Source organism: Ischnura elegans, chromosome 7, assembly GCF_921293095.1.
Source record: "Ischnura elegans chromosome 7, ioIscEleg1.1, whole genome shotgun sequence".
In the NCBI taxonomy this organism is placed as follows: Eukaryota; Metazoa; Arthropoda; class Insecta; order Odonata; family Coenagrionidae; genus Ischnura; species Ischnura elegans.
The window spans coordinates 85552077-85575081 of record NC_060252.1 but is presented as its reverse complement, the minus strand read 5'-3'; the positions used below and the strand labels follow the sequence as shown (position 1 = coordinate 85575081).

General features: G+C 38.6%; 1 protein-coding gene across 1 annotated transcript in view; it reads right to left on the bottom strand.

Annotated features, from left to right (window-relative positions):
- The window catches only part of LOC124163029, a 295123-nt gene extending 272697 nt beyond the window's left edge, over positions 1 to 22426 (bottom strand). Inside the window, exon 1 of the mRNA XM_046539812.1 lies at positions 21786 to 22426. The gene's annotated coding sequence lies outside the window, so the exon portion shown is untranslated. The remainder of the gene's footprint in view (positions 1 to 21785) is intronic.
- Positions 22427 to 23005: the final 579 nt, after the last annotated feature.

Here is a 23005-nt window from a genome sequence, read left to right as displayed (position 1 = left end):
AATCCTCGTCATTAAAGGACAGCAGTAACAGCAGCAGGTACTATAACATCTTTAGAAAATAAAAATAAAAAACTATTTTCAGCCTACGCGATACAGCTGGGAGAAGTGGCTGCTATGAAAGGTTTCCGATGCATTTTCTGGACTTTTCTTCGCTTTCAAGACTAATTAACATTCTCAATCACAATTTCCCACCTTTTTACAAAAATTCAACTCACATACCTACACGAAATATTTATGTACACGTTTAATTGGAAATCGAATTATGTCGCAACTGTTATTGATTGAATAAACGTCAAATTTAAACTTTTCGTGGCTAGTTGAATCGAAGGAGAATAACGACTACCGGGGCCATATTCACCACTGGAGAAATAAGAGCATTAAAAGAATGCCCGTGTTGCAATTGGTCCTTAATTAGCGAAATACGCCAAGAGGACAACAGATCAACGTCCCATCCGACGGACTGTACTTTGAATGCCCAACGTAACACCTACGATTGAATTCCTCGAAAACGTTTGCGTCGGTCCCGGGTCCTTCAAGGTGAAGAGCCAAGACTTTAGCTATTAAATCAACTTGAACTTCTCAGACAGCAGCCCAGACCGAGTGTACACCGGGATAAATGAACCGATATTGGAGAAGGCAATCCAAAAAGATAAGTCCCTATGTAGGAGCCCTAAAAAAACCAACTGTTTGGATAATGTATTAATCAAAAATATATACTCAAAGGACTAATTAGCACGGATCATTTTCGCTCTCCCGTAGTCGGCATGACCTTTGAAGCCGATGCCGAAGACTATCCTTGGAAAGGCTTCTCTCGGATCCGGTGTCCCGATTCGCTCCATTTACCATCCGCTGGAGTTTCACCAAACAGGGAAATGCTAATTTGCCGAGACCACCAGGGGCACGATCACGGACCTTTCTTGCGCGCTATAGCAATCGCGATCACATTCCACGCAGGAACTGCTCGCAATTACGCCTGTACTGAATCGCCTCACGACGTGAGAAAGAGCCCAGTGATGTATACATGGCAATGAGAGGAAAGCGGCTCTACGATTACGTCCGTAGTTCACACAGCAAGTACCTGAGTATACAACATGGGTGCGCAGGAGCCGAAAGCTAGGGCCAAAATTGAATGGACGATTATAAAGGATGCAAAAAAGATAAAATAGGTCGCTATGTAAAGGCTAGCGGATAGGAGAGAGGAATGGAGTGCTGCGTCAAACCAATCTTAGGATTGTTGAGTATTGACTATGATGATGATGATGATGAACTTCGGAAGGGGCCGACGTTATGAAAGCTTAAAAAAGTACCATAAACGCTCCGAAAGATTTTAATCGAAGCCTAACACTTCAACAGCATGAGGCATAAAGTTCATGTAGATACAATTTTCACTCTAAACTTAACATCTGAAGTTAATTAAAGCTAATTTAGTTAAAAGTGCCAATTTAGTTAACCAGGGACAGATTAAAGAGGTCTTTTCGAGGGGGGATTTCGGTCCACCAATTGCGGCCCCGGAAATATTAAAGACACCTATCACCAAATGAGGATTTTGTGGTGACTTCTAAGAAAAAATATACATGAGACCTAAACGCATCGGCACATTAATTTGAGCTGGTGATTTAAAACCTCGCGCTGGAAAACCACGACTGTGATTACTGTTTTTCCTTATTTTCGAAGAAATTTCTTGAGGACGATCAGCCATTGACCCGATATCAACCGAATTGGAAACTCTTGATACTGTTGTTTGTAACGGCGAAACGCGTAGTGTCATAATAAAACTCAGTGGAAATATTGCAATGTCTAATTTTACTAACGAATTGGAACCCTTCAGTCAGTAGTTTAGCGTTCAAACTCCTTTTACCGCACTACTTCCCTCAGCTCAGCAAGTAAATACATCAACGAAATCCATTATTTATATTATTATTATTATTATTTACGTACATTTTCTAAAGCGACCACAACGTCGTTTACGGTATTAAAACTTCTGCGTTCATAGGGTGAATTTCTAAGATATAACGGCACCAGCGGGAGGGCTAGTAAAATCGTAACCTGGACTAAATATCTTTCTTCCATTTTTGTCTAATCAAATCCGCTATCGAAATCTCATATATTCCTTCAATAAGAAGAAACCTGCGAGCACTAAATTTGTTTTAGTCCATTAGCAGAGAACCCTCTCCACCCATTCCTTACTCTCTCACCTTATCGACTAGCCAGCCGTTATTTTCTCTTAAAGGTATTCTCACCTGAAGATTCAATGTATACCTCCCTCAACAAATAATATATAAATAGGTATTTAAGTTTTTACTACGACTACTCCGAGATAGAACCCAGATCATGTCGCATATTAACGCTCTGATTTCGGTTTCCATTATTTTCCATGCTATCCTAATATGTCATGAGTTTTCAAACCCTTCCGTGTACCGGATTGAATTTTCTTTATTCACCCTATGGCGGTGCGTTGAATGACACGGTAATGAGGACCATATCAAAATGAGTACTGCTAAAATAAATTATACGGCACCGACAGTATAGATAGCAAGCACGAGCCGACGAACGAATACGATTCGTTATTTTGATATCCGACTCGAATAATTACATTTGATGGGGTGAGAAGCCAAGGGGTACAAGTGATTTTTTTATAAATAGAGTTATGTTAAGTTAATTATTGGAAGAAATGCACAAAAACCTGGTTTCCGAGAGCTACGAGTGAGTCTATGTTCTGTGGTGACATCCAGTGGAAAATCAAATGCTATACCAAACACCTAATTGATCTAGTTTGCTTTCTATACCTAATTTCTGTACCTAACTCTGTTTAGAAAAAGAAATCACTTGTACCCCTTGGCTTCTCATCCCCTCATTTGAGAAGCGAATCATGGTTTCCCGGCCAAATCGCCAGTGGGAAATACTGTTTCTCCGCCCGTAATGTGACCACACAATCCCGAATTCAACTCTCTACGATCAGCACCCACACGAACAAACTGGAGAAACTCTTCAACGAAAGGCACAAGAAAGAAACCATTCGTTTAAAAAGATGGCGAGCGGCTGGCCCCGTGTGGGAACACGTGGGCACTTTCAGGGTTTCGCCTGCCCTTGGTGACGATCACGGAACAAACCAGCGAGGAGGGAGGGAGGGATAGGGTGTCGGAGGGGCCACGAAACAAGAGCGCCCATGAAAGCGAAGCAGACGATAAGCCACGCTCCCCAGAGCGCTATTCCCCCCTCGCGGTGGATGTTAACGAGACACGGAAGGGACAAAAATCTTAACGGGAGGAAGGATCACGAGAAAGACTATGGAAACTAATGTTCAGCCTCATCCAAGACAACAGGAGAAAATAGTAAACCGAAATAAACCAATTAAACAAAACGCTTTTTTTCACACATTTGTTAGCTTAAAATTATTCCATTTAACTAGCGAAATTCGAGTATAAAAATAACCACATTTTTGGCTTAAGCCATGGAGACTAAAAGGTTTTTAACTTTGTTGTTTTCTTCTTGAGCCTTCCACTTTTTGTCACGATACAATATTGAGTTTTCATTAAAAATTCCTAATTCATGTATAGCGTCTTCGAATGTGCATTAAACTTCACAAATTGCTATATCATGAGACGCAATTTCGCAGGAAGACGAGATGTTTGGACAAGTGATCGAGGAAACAATTGTCAGGATTTTTGAAAATTCTATCATCGTTTGTATCAAGGGTCACCTAACTTTTCAGCCCGAGGGCCACATTAACTATCTAACAAAGAGAAACATAATATCACATATAAATAGAGAAACTAATCAATTTTTAGATCTGGATGCTCACATTTTATGACAAGTCGTCTAAATCATTTCACATTTACCAATCCTAATTATATAAATAAATATTAAAAAATACCACGCGGAAAAAGGGTGAAAGGAGCAAAAATAATTCTACACGGAAATCAGACGAGATATCACTACATTTAATTGTGATTAATTGCTGGTAAGTTCATTCTATCTCATTTTCGATACGTATATTTAATTTGTGGGTGCAGTATATGGAATGAAGCTCCCAGAACCTAATTGAACCAAAACGCCACTATCTTAAAATAACTTACACAGCTAGTACTATTAGATGTGAAATAAAGACGAGAAATAATAGAGATATCTTGGGGTGCTTTACCTTTCCGAATCGACAGGAATGGGTCAGTCGCCAAGCGGAAATGATCCAGCCACTACACACCACGGAGAAAGTTACCACCATGACGGACATCCGCTTTTCCTTTGAAAACACATCCAAGTTCACCACAGGTTTGAACAGATCTTCGGACGCCTTCCCTATGACAAGAAATACCGCCGAGTCACATCCCTCTTATGGCGAATCTATGGGGGACTGAAGCCTCCCCCCTTGGGTATCCAATTTACACTAGATAGATTGATAAATTTGTTCCGACCCCAAGTACTGCTGGAATTTTAACCCCCACTTAGCTCCCCTTGTTCTTATCCTGGATCCGCAACTGATCCCTCGTAACTCAAAATAAACGCATTGTTAGGAACCTCATGCAAATTTCACGCCTTGAAGTTCGTAACCTAAGGGTAGAGCTGGCCAGCTAGTCTCCGACTGAGATAGACTCTGATTAATGTCTTTCTTGCCAGCCCTCGACGTCGATATCAACAAGAAAGTTCAACCGTTAACGGAAGAGAAGTCGTGAATGATGTTTTCAGCTCTCACATGAGTAAACCAATATAAATTTCTACATCAAATAAACAAAATACTTGTTTCACACATTGATGAGCTTAAAATCTTTCCCATTCACCACCGAAATTCGAGCATAATGATAACAGAACATTTTGTACTGAGGCCATAGAGACTAGAAAGTTATTAACTTTGTTGTTTTAGTCATGAGCCTAGCACTTTTTGTGTCGATACAAAATAAATTTTTCATTAAAAATTCCTAATTCATGTGTAGTGTTTGAGAATGTGCAGAAAACTTCACGAATGTCCATATCATGAGACGCGATTTCGCATAAAATGACGTGATGAGATAAGACACCCCGGCAAGATGGATGAGCGCAATTGGGAATCAACTTTTATCAATGGCACGCCGCAGGTTTTTGGTTAGAAAGTGCGAGACTTACACCGGTTGGAATGGTAATTTAATATGTAAACAAGGGAGATATCTACTGCGAACTCCCCACTGCGAACCGCCCACGTCTGCTTAACTGATTCCGCTTAATGTGGTGGCTGAATTACTGACTACCTTTCACATGGGCAGAGAGTATGGATTCGCGAAAGTTTGATAATTTATGACAAAGGTACTAAGGACTACCACAACGCCACGTGGAAATACATTCAGAGAAAATATCTCGTCCGGCAGAGGAGTCCATTACCTATGAACTATTGACGGCTTTTGACTGGCGTTAACAAGTTGATCACGATAACATCATAGCTTATTGTTTTTTTTGAGATCACAACTTAGAATTCACATTTAAGGTGCTGGCTTATAAATAACCTACCATCATGCTTCGAATCATGTCAAAACAAATAAATTTACCATTATCTTACAGGTAATACAATTAAATGTTCTGCCGAACCTCGAACCTCCGCGAAAACCTCCACGAGGAATTACCGAACAAATATACACAGAGAGACTAGAAAGAAACGAAGAATGACTAATAAAATTCCCCTTCGAATTGGCCCAAAAAGTATGCAGATTTCCATACAGATATATTTCACAGTATTTCATTGAACAAAATGATATTTTGTTAAACCTGGAAGTATAAATTAAATATTTCTTTGACTTGGGAAATACCGCGATCATTTCATTTAGTTAACCACTAAGAGATGTATTTTTGCTTTTAATTCTATGAAAAACGACAATCTTAAGGAGAGCTAACATGAATACAGGTGCGAGAAAAAGCCGCAAAACAAACATCATGACAGTGACGAGCACTGCAGCAAACCAATCCTCGGATTGCTGACTGCGGATACCGATGACGTTTTAACTATCAAGTCGAATAAACTTTAACGCTTCAACCATCAAAGAAAAAACAAATCACTCCTAAGCCACTAAGATATACAGTTTATCGAGTTATTAAAATAAATACCCACAATGGCAAGCTAGCGATCGACACGTTTCTCACACCGGGAAAATACACGCTCCGTACAGCACCGGCTTTGCAGAACGTGGGTGAGAAATTTCAGAGGCATGTGCGAAGATTAATAAATCGCTCCCCTTCACTTTGATGCATGCGACACACTTTATAGAATAGTTTTCAACCCAGGGAACGTGCATCCCGAGGGGGGAAGTCGACGCGTGGAGTCTCACTGCGGTGCTGTTGGACACAAAGCCCCACATCATGACATCGGAAAGTCGCTCGCAGATCAAAAGCATGAGAAATGCAGCCTCAAAACGCAGGGGAAGCCGACTGAAAATTCGTAACGCTTTGACGTCATCTGATATGATTAAATCCCAATCAAAATGGATTAAAAATTCGAACAATGTCTCTGGGTGCCTCATAAACAGCACGAGGACCCGATTGACCATCCTAAAAACACTAGACAAGTAAATTAATTAAGGTTTCACGGGTTTTCAATCGGGTAACGATTTTTGTGAGCGTCAAATCTTCCATAGAGTTACGGCTGATGACAGAGATTCATCAATCCTGAAGATGATGATAGCAGACTACGCTATCGAAACGTCGCTACCCACAAACACGGTTGGAAACCCGAGAAATATTTATCATCACAACACTCCGGGAAAACTAATTATTCTTCACTTGATTTTTTTCCACGTTCACAATCAAACATTACGAGGATTAGTATCCCAGTTTACAGTATCCATTTCGCTGAGAGTGTCACCTCATGCTTGAAATATGCCTCGCGGAGTAAACCGTGGTTCGACGATTAGGAGGAGCAAAGGACACTCCAAACTCAAGCCGAAACTAAAGCATATCGATGGCTAAGATTTAACAACACATACATCAAAATTTGGTCGGTTTGAGACAGGTATCTTAAACAAAGTGTAATGACATTAAAAAAATAAAATTCAAGCAAAAGCAATTCTTTGCTTGCAAATGAATGCTTCTTTTTCAGTTTCATGAACTTTTGGTTTTTAATTTCTGTGTACAATTAAAAATATAAATAGTTTCTTTTGCTCTCCCGAAAAGTTGCAACTTTTGAGATACTTGTTGTTGGAACTTAGCCATTGATATGGTGGTTGAGCATGAGCAAGGGTTCAGATATGCTATGTTCCATTAATCTTTCGATATCATCAGGATTCGTAAAACACTGCAAGGAATCATATTTTTTTTAACGAAGCGAAATGTGGGGACATAATTACTTTTTCTCTCCAATCCCTCTTTCAACACCACGAAGAAATCGGACAAAAAGCACTATGAGGTCACTATGGAGACGAAAGAATATGATATCCTCATAAAGTACTTCGCATAGAACTTTGATCCGCGAAAAATGTTCGGAATGATTACGGAGACAACTGCCAAGGTGGATCCAAGTTCGTATGACAGACGATGCTACGGTAAGGCTGGGAAAGGTAAAGGAGTCAGTCTTGGAACGCGGATTGATACTTTAACTTGAAGCTAAGTGATAAATTGTCCCATAGGTATGATTGAAACATTAAGCAGAAGAAGGGACAACTTAGTTGGCCACATTTTGAGGCACGATGGTTTGATGAAGACAATCGTTGAAGGACAAGTGGAAGGGAAAAAGGGCAAGGGACGGCCCCGAATGAGTTATATCGGACAGGTTATAAAGGATGTAAAAGAGAATAAATATGTAGCTATGAAGAGATTAGCGGATAGGAGAGAGAAATGGAGAGCTGCGTCAAATCAATCTTAGGATTGTTGACTAATGATGATGAGGTATGATTAGATCATAGCATTTTGAGGATCGATATCGAAAGTGAAATACCTAATTCAAACTTTTCGAGAGCTAAATGCTGCCGATGAGGATTAGTTCGAAAACTGATAAGAGGCCTTTTTTAGTCGCACAATTGAAAAACAAAACAGAGTCAGATAGGAGAGCAAAGGGGAAAATACGAAAAAAGGTAAGGTTGCAAAAAACGCTCAAAGAAATATAATCAAAATCACAGGAAAACAATAGAGGAAACTTAATAACTGTTACAGATAACCAAACACGGCCAACTTTCAACCGCCTAAAATCTTCGTTGAGAAATAAAGAAAAAACGTAGAGAGAAACGTAACTTCCGGTAGGTCCACCCATACATATGAATGTTCCCTAAATAAAAATAAAAAGAGTGCCAGGTTTTTACAACATACAAATAAGTTACACGCAATGAAAAAGCCCCCACATAAAATTTCCTAAACGAAATTGTCAATTAATTCAAATAAAATATTTGTGAGAATATGATAAAATAGTAAGGCTCAACAAAGGCCAGAATGAAACCACTTCTCTTCCAGGTAATACATGAGTATAACTTCCCCAGATAGCCGAATAGGTAACTCTACTACACATTCAAAATACGAACTCTCATACCGATTATGATGTTCCTTCGAGGGAGAAATCGAACAGGTAAGTAATCGGACGACCCAAAAATTTCTATTATTATTGCGATAACAATCTTGGTGCTCGTGCAGATATATTTTTCAAAGAAATATATTTTTACATATAGAAACTTAATTACTCTCCCGTATATCCAAAAAGTGACCTCTACATCATATATACTATCAAATTACCATTTCTTTCGGAAAAACAAACCACGCCGAACATGTTCGAAGATTGGAATCAAGAAACGATAATCTCCGAAAGAAAAGGAATATCCTGATATGCCGACCATAACAAGTTCATTCACCTTGGAAAAATGGCATAAGAATAGGAAAGCTAACGACGAAAAACAAGCAGTGGACCAGGCGTTCCGCCCACTTCCGGGTTCGTCCACGGGAAGAGCAATTCTCCCAGAGTTTCTCTGGACTGTGAGCTCTCTTACCTCCAGAGTTAATATTCCACAACTGGAAAGATTTTACGAATAATAAGGATAATCAAAGAGGATGTAATACGCTCAAAAGACACCAATGCCTTGTCATCCGTAAGGGGGCATCCGTAAATTACGTGAGGCGGTTAGGGGGGGGGGGGGGTCAAGCCTATTCTCACCCAATCACACGTGGCGGTCCTGGCAAGTATCACGTAATTTTTTCGGCAAGATACAGTGCAAAGCTGCGACCTTAAATACAAGTCTTAACTAATCTCAAATAAAAATAACGAAACATTGTTTTTTTTAACACATCCAACGCAATTAAGAATAGATTAACGTACATACATTGAAAATGCGCATTTTAAACTATCATCTGTCTGTCACTGGGATTAGAGGGAGGGGGTCGATACAAATCTCACGATATCTCACCAAAGGGGAGGGGGGTCCAAAAAATCGCCAAAATCACCAGACGTAATTAATTGGCGCCCCCCTACAGACAGAGCACCTACAACCAGAAGCAAATTAAAAGAGTATATCGAAAAGGAGATACTGTTAGTGAACGATTTTTGCTCACAAAAAAACATTAATACAGATTCAACGTGAAAATGACACACATGTCCTAGTCAAGAAATCCATTCTCTGGAGCTTTCTCGGAACCACGGCCAGACAAAACATTCAAAACGATAAAGCCTACAGACACGCGATGAGATTATGGAAATTGAAATCACACTTACGAGAAAACAAACGTTCAAATGACATTCCTTGAGCGATATAGCCTGTCATCATACTGGTAACAAGGAGAAGCCTAAACCTGAGCCTATGTTAGGCTTTCGCTATTGATCTCCGCGTCATATACGAATAAAAGCATAAATGCAAAATCACTGAACTATCTCGGTCTTCGGAGTGAAGCCAGGTCGAGTTTTCACTGTTCACATGCTTTGCCGACGTTCCGGAGGCGATGCAGCACTCCACCTTCTGGGCACACCGAGCGATCAACAAGCGAGTTCACCCCGAAGACCGAGATAGTGCATTGATTAATTTTAATCGCGGAAAATACAAAACTGCTGCATTCTTACGTAAAAGCATCACCATAAAAACTATTGCAACTTGGATGAATATTCAATGGGTATAAAAAAGTAACAAATATACTTCGTGCAATCGAAATTTGAAAAACTAGGAATAGGAAATCTGGAAAAACGTAAGAGAAATTTCGAGAGAGCCTGCAGTACTGAAAATAAACTTACAACATAGCCACATGTAGCGGAGTAGAATTCAATTGTAATCCATTCAATCATGACTGATAATTCAAGTACCCTGGCAAACATTCTACCTCAGTTATCACTGTTAATTTACATTGTTTTCTTCTTTTCTTAGAAAGAACCTTGCATCACCAATAAGTAACCAGCAAAATGGTCTTATAACATCGAGAAATCTAAAGATAACATTTTAGAGTCAGTGTGGAATTGTATTTATATGGATAACATTCTATAGGGAAGGTTGCTGAAAGAAAAAAATTATGAAAAAGACACTAGCAAGAGAGAGAAAGAACTTCTCATTGGGGATACGATCTAAAATTCTAAGAAAAAGATGGAAGATTAGCTGAATAGGAAGAGTTGAAGTGAATGTTGTGGAAACACACTAGGCCATCCCTACCCAGGACATAGATGTTTATGCATGTTTATTTGTTGAATGCTATGATGTAAATGCCAAATAGTGCTGTTTTCGGTTGGAAGGCAATACATAAAATAAAAATAAAATAAATACAGACAATCGAAATGGTAGTCAATGTGAAAAGTGAGGAAAGAAAATCTATGCAAGAGATGGGAGGAAGATGCTTGAATGAGATATTACGGGCCAAAGTCATTAAGAGAATGAAGTATATCAGCAGGCGGATGAAACGTACCTGCGAATGACTACAGAATATGTTAGCAGGGTTGATCTGGTAGAGGTCTAATGTATTAAAATTACAGATTGGCTATGTCTCTCTCTAAGGATATAATACAACAATTTTTGATCGAGTGCCTTATTATTTTCAGGTACATTAGTTGAAATAATATGAATTTCATGAAACCTACATAAATGGCACAATTATTTAGATTATTTAGTCACAGATCTCCAGAACCACTAATTTATAAAATATCCCTAAGAGTTGGATGGATGGGAGGAAAAACATCTGCACACAGAAGGGTCACCCATGTCAAATTAAAGGATAAGAAGCCAAATAAAAACAACTCAAATTAAAGAGATGAATACTACACATTAAATAATTACTGTTAATACTTTCTTGGTTAAAGCTTTCGCGGCTCATGGTGATTAAGGAGAGACATATGTGTGTATTAGGGGCGGTCATCAAACAACTTTTTTCGAAAGTCAAAGTTCGACATATTACAAAATGTAGCCCGACGTACCAAATGAACGGAGAAAAAATTTTGTTCATGTAGGTTGACATCCTACGGTTGCACCAGGGCCGTTTATGTTAAGCTTAGGCAACCCGCAACACATTCCCTCTTTTTACGCTATTTCGGCGATAAATGTCGTGATTTTAATGATTTTTTCAGCCGATTCTGCACCAGTCATGTACGAAATAGTCGAGGTAAGCAACATAGGTCGAATAATAACGTTTATTATACAATCACCGGTATTAAAATGCAAAGAAACATAAAAAACTTTGAAATTTTCTTAATTAATGGTATATATTTTAATTTGGTGTACTCGTATGGGCATGATCGCACTGATCTGACCCTACTGTTTATATACAACAACATTTTTCCCCTCTCTCATCCTAGAGTAAGGATCTCCTCGTCTCCCTACGGCCTATGAACCCTATGAACTAATGTCAACGCACTGCTCAGGCTACATCGTCTACGAAAATGACTCCGTGTTCCAAATTTTGCAGTTCTTCACCCACCATGAGAACAGGTGCCACTCTGGCTCTCAGGGAGACGCAGAACTCGCCACGTGGAGGGCGCTCCAACTCGAGCTTCTCCCATTACTACCCACCCTTCAAGTCTTATGACGTACAAGTTAAGATGCAATCTTTTTTTATCCAAAATTGGTGGAGATAAATGGTAATTAAACAGATTGGAAGGAAGTGAGCTGCTGAAGGCTATTTAAATACAAATTAAAACAAAGTAACATTTGCCGGTATCCTCTCTTTTTCTCCATTTCCCCTCCATTCTCCTTTACTATATACATATTCCCTGTACGCTATTGATGAATTGTCTTGTACATGTGGATGGCCTTTCGCAAGGTTTTGTGAGGCAAGGATTTCGTGCCGAAGTGATTTTTTTTAATGGAGAAGCAACTAAAATAAACAATGAATGTATTGACACGCTCTTCAGTTGAGAGTCATCTCTTTGGCGCTCCTCGACAGATGTTTGGGAGATATCTTCCCACACATGAAGATATTATGAAGTATTACTAATGGGTGAAGATGGAAAAGATGCAAGAAAGATGAGAATTTGATCAATCGGTCCAGGAGATTGCCCATGTTGTCACCGACAGAGTGGACCAAGTGTAGAACGACACGTCTGGACCTTTAATGTCGAACCGCGGCATCCTCATGGCAGTTTAGAGATACAACACGAAATGTAAAAAAATTATGAAGAGCACAAAGAAGAAAAATTCCTCTGTTGCCCATCGAGACTTTATTAATTTAAGGAAGATGTTAAAATATTGTTTTATTTTCCTCAATGTGTCTTCCAAAATTGGCCTAGTGTATTTGTAAGCCGATGACGTAAATTAAAAATGAAGAAGTATCATTCCTTTTAGACCAAAGATCAACCGGAGAACTAGTGATTGGGACCATTGATTGGAAAACCACAAAAAACATAGGAAGAAGGCTACCAAAGAAAAAAAATGATAAAAACGGACGAATCATTTGAAAATAGGGCATCATTTGCCCAGAAAATTGGTTCTAAATTCAAGTCTTAGTGCTCTAAAGTTCAAAATGACTCGCCACCTGTGCTCGGCGACGAATGGCAACCATTCTCCCGCCCATCCTATAATAGCTCTGCGCGCAACATCCTGAAGCTGCCTGTGACCTGCCAATCGGTGAAAAGGCACAACGTAGCCAGCGGTTTGCAGCAACCCTCGTGACTGGAGCGTTTGAAGACGTCGGCCAGGTCACACCTGAAAATGCATCGATGATTGTCGACCGGAAGAAAATTGCGTGACAAAGGAAGAAAGACAGAGAACTTGCGACTTCAGAGGATATGGAAAAGCTTAGAGATCAACCGAGGATAGCATTGTTCTTCGAGGGAAGAAAAGAGAAGACGAAAATCAGGGAATTGTGCAGCAACAATGAAGTGCGCATCACGACATAACCGAAGAGCATGTAGTCATCCTTGCAGAACCCGGCGGGGTTCATTTGGGACATGCATAAACTGAAACAGGAGAAACAGAATGGCTCGGAAACTCTATCCTCGAATTAGTTGAAGCTGCTATAATTGACACGTCTTTCATACGGTGCATCGGTTGTGATGGATCACATTCGAACACCGCGACCGGCTGGAAGGGAGGCGCTATATGTTTTATCGACGTGCGTCTCGGGCGTGCCTTATAGATTTAAGTGCCTTCTGCATTCAGATGAACTTCCTCTTCGACTTATGATGGAGAAATTTGATCGGCCAACGACGGGACCAAATATCTACATTGGGTCAGTTGGTCGCCAACTAAAGACCTGTGCGCAGCTACCTCTAATGAAATTTCAGACGATTGATCTTGGTCTACCTGATCCTGAACTAAATTCATCTTTCATCAGCAAATACCAAAATTATTCGCTGGACATGGCTCATGGTATTTCCAGGGGATACATCCCACAAGAGCTGGCTTATCGCGATAATGGGGAAATGAATAACAGCAGATGGGGAATGACGGCCAACAGAGTGATCCGAGTTTACATAGAAACAAGACGACCAACAGTGGCTTTGAATCCAATAACCGAGACTATGATGAAACTCTATATTCCTATGGGGTTCACAATAAAGAAAAATTGGAAGATTACAGAAGCAGAACATATCTGGGAAATGCTTAAGAGAATAAGACAATTCCGTAAAAAGTAGAGTTCTTGAGAAATTCATCCAGAGCAAAGCGTTCTTCGCTCATCCCGAAAACATCCTCATTGGTGAATGATGAAAGGGTCGAAGCGCGAAGAGTAGCCTTCCAAAGGATATTGCAGGCAAGAAAGACCTATTCGCCAGATGAAGGCATTAGGGCTTTTCATATCCCTGACCAGTGTATTTATATCAGTTCATAGGCGGTCCATAGGGAGATTAGGAGATCCTTACTCTAGGATGAGAGAGGGGAAAAATGTTGTTGTATATAAACAGTAGGGTCAGATCAGTGCGATCATGCCCATACGAGTACACCAAATTAAAATATATACCATTAATTAAGAAAATTTCAAAGTTTTTTATGTTTCTTTGCATTTTAATACCGGTGATTGTATAATAAACGTTATTATTCGACCTATGTTGCTTACCTCGACTATTTCGTACATGACTGGTGCAGAATCGGCTGAAAAAATCATTAAAATCACGACATTTATCGCCGAAATAGCGTAAAAAGAGGGAATGTGTTGCGGGTTGCCTAAGCTTAACATAAACGGCCCTGGTGCAACCGTAGGATGTCAACCTACATGAACAAAATTTTTTCTCCGTTCATTTGGTACGTCGGGCTACATTTTGTAATATGTCGAACTTTGACTTTCGAAAAAAGTTGTTTGATGACCGCCCCTAGTGTGTATGCCGCGAGATGTATCCGAATTTCGCCGATGTTTCGCGACCAACTGCTGGCCACTTCTAATAAAAAGGCAGCAGAACAAAACTCAAGCACATTCCCTTGAAGAAGTGGCCAGAAGTTGGTCATGAAATGTCGGGGCAATTCCGATGCATCACGCAGCATACACCCGTACGTCTCTCCTTAATCACCGTTAATACTGTTGATACTAACTTAAAAACCTCGGCGATTATTTATTTCCTTCAACAATATACTAGTCAGCAACATCATAATCAATGCAGAAAACAATAGCACTCCACTGACTAAGGAAGGTACTATGTCCAGCAGTATGTTAATTACAGCCAAAGCTGTTGACATTGATCAAAATCTTAAGGCAGAATCATAGGTCACACACAGTGACCAGCTCATAGGCCATTACTTCCCAAAATACAAGCTTTATAACCCTAGGGTAAAAAATAACAACATGAAATAAAACTGAGCAGCAAAATATCTTGGAGAGGATTTCCACTGATTAGTGTTGGCGGAATGGAACCAATAAAATCCAGAGTGCAGTAGAAACAGAAGATGAAGATGAGAGCAGTTGTAAAAATATGATGGAATGTTAAATCAAGAACAAAACCAACTAATATGGGTGATATAAAAGATATATCGTAAGAAAGGAGCAAATACAAGTAAAAGTAATGCAGACTCAGATGTTACGGATGGAGAAAAAAATTGGTGAGGGAAAAGAAAAAAGACCTTTGAAGGAAAATAACTTACAGAATTATGACCACTTTGGGTTTATTAAGGAAAAAATAACTAAAAACATCATTAAAGAATCAATTGAAGATACCTATGTTACTTTGTTTTGTACATTAAAAAAGGGGCTTTTTTACCGTAAGCCACAGTTAAATTTTCGATGCCAGACTTTCACATGGATTGTGGCTATGAACGAAAAATCATGGCTATTTCCTTTCAAACTTGCATTAAAATGGCATGTTATCTGTGGAAAGTATCACAAGATTTTAATTTTAAACTATATTTTAGAAGCAAATAACTACACCATTTACAATGAAAGTTACTAAGCACTTTGATAGACCCACAGTCCTTTGTGGGCCATTTAGAGATTCATAGGACAGAGAATGTAGATAAAACAAAGGAATACTAAGGTTGATGGTTTCAAAGTAACCATCGGGTTGAACACGGAGTGAGTGAGTTTTAAAAGAAACACGAAAAAAAAGCAATTAAACAGTGAGACTAATAGGACAAGGAGAACCAAATGTATTTTTTCAAGTATCAAGAGAGATAGTGGCAAGGTTTTCACAAAGAAAATTGCCGCAGCTAGGGAGATATACTCTATTAATTAGGATATTTTCAGTGATGGGTAATTTGTGTAACAACTTGAAAAAAAGAAAAAAATGCTTAAAAAAAGATTAGGCATTATTGGCAAAATTGATTGTTTGAGGCGTAACTTGGTGAAAGTGATTCATAATTAAATTAAAAAAAGAACTTTGTGCTTTCACATTAATATTTATTCACGACCATGGTTTCAACGTTAGACGTCATCATTATTGGCATTCCCTGCTGGTGGACAGGAGGCTCTCTGAAACATTTGCATTCATGATTTAAGTATACCGAGACTAGCCATGGGGAAACATTTACGGAGTCACCCACAATGCACAAACTTGACCAGACAACGGGGGATCCAGGTTTGAATCCCAGTCAAGATTAATGATTTTTTTCTCTGTGGAATTTTTGCACAATTTGTACATTGAGGGTGATTCTGATTTTTTTTCCATAGCTTGTCCTGGTATAATTAAATTTGTCTAGAGCTAACACCTCTTAGTGTTTAGAGTTCAGGGTTTTCTCTCTAGCTGTGGCATAGTGCGCACAACTTAGACTGCTAGTAACTTAATACGCTAAGCAGTCCAGACCATCTTGATAGGTATAGCCCACAAATTTCCACAGAGGGAAAAGACTCCTCATTAGCTTAACTGGCTAAAGCATTTGACTGGAAATCGAGAGATCCTGGCTCGAATCCTGGTCAAGGCGATTATTTTTTTCTATTTATGCACAATCTGTAAGCATGAATATAAGTATAAGGTGGATTTAGATATAGACAAGGGCAAATAAAGATTATTCAGGTATGATTATCAAAGAAACTTCATGAATACAAAGAGGAAAGAAGAGGTAGAAGAAAGTCATTGGAGTTGAGAGGAAAAATGATAATATCGGTAAGGACATATACATATCAGAGAATGTAGAAAGAGAATAGGTTTTATAGATATGATTAAAAGAGGTTGATGGTATACTGAGTTTAAAAAATACATTGGGTAAGAAAGCCAGAACTGGTACATGTAAAATGTTACACAAGCTAGTTCTGCCTCCATCAAAACATACCTTAGCTAGTAAACTATTAAAGTCAACTGATTTGGGCGTTACTTGGTGGAACGATGAAATATTCATGGTGAAACAAAACTCAGTACTATTCCACAAACTTTTATTTTAACAGTCTACTAGTTTTGACGTTTATACCATCATTATCAAGACTAACTATTAAGTCCCTATTTCTACTAGCATATCCTCCCTACTTCGCACTCGTTATGTTTAAAACTTGTCTTCTCCATATCTCCTCTGGCAATTTCCTCTTCTCCCCCACCCTGTCCAGCCAGTAACAGATGCAGAAAAAAAAAACTCAAGGGGAGGTGCAAAAGATATTTTAAGGTACCTATGCTTTTATGGTAATGAAAAATAAACTTACATGCAAAGTTGAAGATAATTTTATTTAAACTCAAACGCATATACAAGGCAATGCTATCTAATGATATAAAAAAAGTTACAATTGTGGTTCTGCAATGTTCGGCAATGTGGGCAGCCCCGCAAGGGGGGGGGGGGGCGTGCGCCCCCCATGTGTGCCTCAGCGTCCAGCGCTTCATTTGTTTCCCTATTCATTGATTTCACCTTATTAATTTTCCTCAGCACCCATACTCAAATGCCTCAAGGTGCTTCTAATCTTTATTCCTCCACATCCATGTTTCCATACTATAAGGGCCACACTCTATATCAGACATTTCACAAGCCTTTTCTTTGCACAACGATTCTCCCTTATGCTCTTTCATATTTGAAAACACCTCTTGCTCTAAAGTTATCCTCCAACTCATATCCTTGCACCTGTGTCTCTTTGCCTCTAAATTACCTCCCATAATCTTCTACCTCGACAAATTTGTGGCAATCTACTTTTACGTTCAATCTTAAATTTCTGGTTCTCAAATTTTACATAATCTTATCAATAATTATTTCAAAGATCACATAACCTTTACATACATGTGGTTTATCTTGATGGAGTATTTTCCCCCATTTACCCAGCACATTTATTAGTATTTGTTAGCCTTTTGCTCACTAGCAAATCACTGCCTAATCATCGCAAAACTTCACTGACTGAGACATCAATCCCACTCTGATCTCTAACTCCCCCATGTCTCCAGGCCTTCTGCATGCATGTGGTCTACTTGTCTTCAGGCTACTACCTTCAATCTACATGATATGGGAGACCCTACCAGGAGCAGCAGAGAATTATTATCACCAGCACCTCTAAGGGTCATTTAAATATGCAAGCCCTCCCTCAACAACAAGCTGATAGCCTAAGGGAAAGGAGTGAAATTAATAAAGCTAATAAATTGAAGTTACCAACAAGCTACAGTTCAAGGCTTTTACCAAAGCTCAATCATCCACAACTATTTAAAAAAATAAATGCCATTAATATCTCATACCCATTCACTCTTTACCAAGGCATATATTCTCTCATCACTCAGTTCATAAAGACTATTTCCCTCCACTGTTTTCCAAGCCCCCTTACTTTTACCACTGACTTAGCATGCCCATTACCCTACAGATTCAACAACAGCCAACTATTCCTATCAACTCTATCTACTGCCTTCAAAAAACATGCCAGGGATTTTCTTAGTTATTTTCCTTTTGGGCTACAGCCACAATTCTTCTCCAAATCTACTTCTCGCCAGTTCCTTCGGCCAATTCATATCCTCCTTAGGAATACCCCATGTTTCTGCATTATTAAAAATTCCCCTCTATTGTAATCTCCTCACTATAGCACTCACTGTATGAGGCCAGTTCAAAAAATACACAAGACTGTTTGAGCTGCCCGGGTCTAGTTAGTTGCCGACATATTTGTTAAGGTTAGTTGATTAAGGTACAGTTTCGAGATTGAAATTATCAGTACTGATTGCTTGGTTTTAGTTTAGTTTAGTGTATTCCAAAACCACCGAATACAGCTCATATTGTCCATTTTATGCCAGGGTGTTCAACAAATTTAACAATTACACGTGCATGAACTACCATGCCATGGATAGGTGAAAGCTAACCAGGCGGGACTCGAACCCGATACCTCATGTTTGGCAGGCAAGGACTTTACCCCGCCGCCACCGAGGCCGGCAAAAAATCATTCGCCTTGACCAGGATTCGAACCCGGATCCCCCGATTTCCAGTCGAGTGCGTTAGCCAGTTACGCTACCGAGGCTTCATGACTATGGGGTTGGGTATACAGCTCATGTTGGCAGTTTATGGCACATGTATTTTTTCTATGGTAGGATTAAATATGAGTGACCTGAATGAGCAAAGAGATGCTGAGAAATTTTGTATCAAACTAGAAAAATCTGCTAGCAAAAGAATTAATACATTTAGCGCTATCCCAAATGGACCTCGTTAAGAGTTCAGGGATAGCCCTGTGGATGATGGCCGAGTCGGACATCAAAACAATGGTAGTTAATGCAGTTCCTGACCTGGTGGCGATCCCAAGAACTCTTCACGTAAAAGTAATTAATATGCACGAGACAGCTTATGGCTACATGTCAATGAAGTTTGCAATACATTTCGTGTCGTATGGACCTTTTAAAGCTGGCCACGATATGACTGAAGAATATTAAACCAGTTTCAGCACTGAAGACTGATGAACTGCCAGCTCGTGTCAGTAACCACCATACAAAAGGCCCAAGAACCATTACCGCATCATCTAACCACGATAGAAGTCTTCGCCCAAAGCTTTCAACGTTTTCCAACAATTGCCAACACTTGGCTTGTTTTCCCTCGCCATACTACTACTTTTTTCATCCTAACATAATTTACGATAGAAAACTTTCTACAATGTCACTTAACGTATTTTTAGGACAATATTCAAGATATTTTTTGGGAAATGTATCATTAAAATTATTTTTGGATTAGATAGCAATAATTCAATATCATTTATCTCTAATTAAGAATCCCATAAAAATCAAAACAATCTATACAGTAGCTGTTGCAATAATCAAAGCTACCTACAAAGTGAAGTAGAATTAAATGGAGGTAGGAATAAGCTGCATCTAGTTTACAAATACATACGCACCCGTGCTTTCACACGAGGCAAAGAATTTTCATGAATTGTAATGACAGATTAGTTCAGTGCACATTTCTAAATTTAATTCCATACTTAAAAAGCTCTATACCACAGACTATCTACAGACATAGTTCATAGCAGTGGCAGATACAGAAAAAACTCAAGAGGGTGCAAAAGATATCATGAGTTACCTTTACTTTTATCATAATAAAAAAACAATCAAGTCACATGGAAAGTTTAAGAAAGTTTTACTACTACTGATTCATAAATACTGAAACACATTTACAAGACAATGCCATCTTATGATACACAAAAGTTAACAATTGTGGTTCTGCAGTGTTCGGCAACACGGGTGGCCCCCTATATGTGCTGGTTCATAGCCTATATAACAGTTATGGTAATAAGCATTGCAGAACTTAATTGAAAAACACATTATCACTGTTCACAATCAATTGATATTTATGTTATTCCATTCACCAGCAATAGTTAAGTTTCCCCTTTCTCTTTGTAGTATAAAGAGTCCACTACATAGATATCTTTTCATAACATGTACAACAAAATTTTCTCTGGCTTACACGCTTCCTTTCAAATCTGCACCAACCAATGACTCTTCCTATGATTTTCTATTTAGTTATATTTAATTAACCCACTGATTAATGCATCAACTTGGGATGGACAAAGAGATGAAATAAAAAATAGGAAATAAGGAGAAGCCATTCAGAAGATCACTATACAATGAAGATTAATCATAGGCAATCTGGATTTCGGCCTCACATGCTTAGAATTAATATCAATAAGAATTATTTTCCTACTGCAAACTGTAACCGGCGAGGTATGTGACTATTAACCTCCGAAACTGCATACTCTCTATCTATACACTACGCTTCAAGCCTATTCACATAGACACATTTTCATGTTTAGTGAAGGTCCTCTCATCATATCAATTAGTAAGATTTGTTTTTATGCAGAATAACTATAACTAATTTGCAGTAAATTTGCACATAAGACAATAGAAAATGGCATAAGAAAGCCATCGATTTCCCCAACCTAATAAAGACTGTGGAGTGCCTATGAATATGTGCAGCAAGTTCAGAATAGGAAGTAAATACTTGTAGAAAAAAGGGTATGATTCCCTACCTGTCATAGGCTATTGTGTGACTCTCAAGACTCCATAACTCACATATAATACCTCTTCCTTTTCAGAATCGGATATTGATTTTGGATTATATATATTTTTTAAAACTATACACCAAAATAGTCTCGAACAAGCTTATCATTAATAACAAGTAAACACCTCATTTTGCAGACGAAATTTCGACTCCAAAGCAAAAGCATTGCATTGGGCAAAACAAAATTATAATAATATATCATAAACACATGTAACTGCAAGAATAGCATTAGGGATATGATTATGAGGAGAGCCTTAGGGCAACTTCGGCACAAGTGATTGTGAGCCGATATCAACCCCAGCCAAACATTCAAGTTTTAACACGTAATATATAAAGCAGTATTATAAATACAAATCTGAAGGCATTGTGCTTTCCTTAACAGATTGTACACATTATAAGTAATTCGATCCGCGTTAATTTGTCACTTACTAAAAATAGGATCGAACAATTTCGCCCGATTAATGGCTATTAACGTTCAGCTGTGAGTTCAAATACATTTCGAAAAGGCTCAAACATGAACATTTTTGCCACGGAACAAAACATCAGTTCACATTAAAAATATATGAACAATCAGGAGCAGAAAGAATTCTGCATGGTACTCACTTTTAATTTAGGTCACGACCATCCGTGCACTCAGATATATTTTCGGTAGGAACACCAATGAAGGCTTCTGTGATGACTTGCGATCAAATGTTATAAGTAAGTACACAATCAAAAATTGTTACTAAAATCGAAATTTGATTATACAAACTTCGAAGAAAAGTTAACACTTCTCGTAAAATGGGCTCACTCTCACTTAATCTCTTTGCTATTCGGCCAAAAACAATTTCAAAGACGTCCTTTGACAGCAAACATTAAACCGTTTAAGATGATAAACTTTCTTGCCAAATTATAATTGCTATCAACATTGTGATACAGACGTATTGCACCCCTTCTTTTAACAGGTCGTATCACTACGCGTCGAAGCAAATGGCATCGCAAGTGATAAATTATTTGGTAATCACATCGCCAATTTCATAATGTATTCATAAAATTTCACCCTCTCACTAATGTTTAAATTTTTTACTTGGAATGCGTGCTATTTTGTTAATTGATGACTATCGTTATGAACAAAAGTGCATAAAATATGAAAATCCATTACGTCACAGCCATCAGCTCCAAATCTCTGGCGCCATGCCAAGTGATGTTGTTCCAGTCTCAGCGGCATTATAATTCATTCGACTAGTTTCCGATACCATAATTCTCTAATATAATACTGCGCCTTCATATTACAATCACTTTGCAGCAGTGAGTGACAGTTATGGGGGGCAGACACTATGAATTAACCACAATACAAATTTCAAACATTTCAAATAAAACATGTGAATGTAGATTGGCGTTCAGGTAATGTTGTTCAAATTCTCGAGGTATTTCTCATCTTTATGTTGTGTATAAATTCCGCGCTAATTTTCAAATCGAAGAGGATCACAAATAATTTTCTGAAACGGCTCAAGAAGAAGAAAGATTATTTTTATCGATAAAGCTGTAAAAATTAACATTTTATTAACGTACATTCCTAATATTTCTATTTTACGTTTGGTTCTGATTACTAAAAAGCTATTTTTATGTGTTAATGCCTCAATTTTCGCTAATAAATTTTATATCTTACCTCTCCATCCACCACTGGACAATGGGAACACATGCATCATCAATAAGAGGAATATATTCACCCGCCTTCAGCAGATATTTATCTGATATACTTCAGTCAAATAAATTAAGCAAATTCAACACTACCCAGGAGCGAATTACGGTAGTAGTTTCGGAGGTGGGTGGGTTTGTTTCCC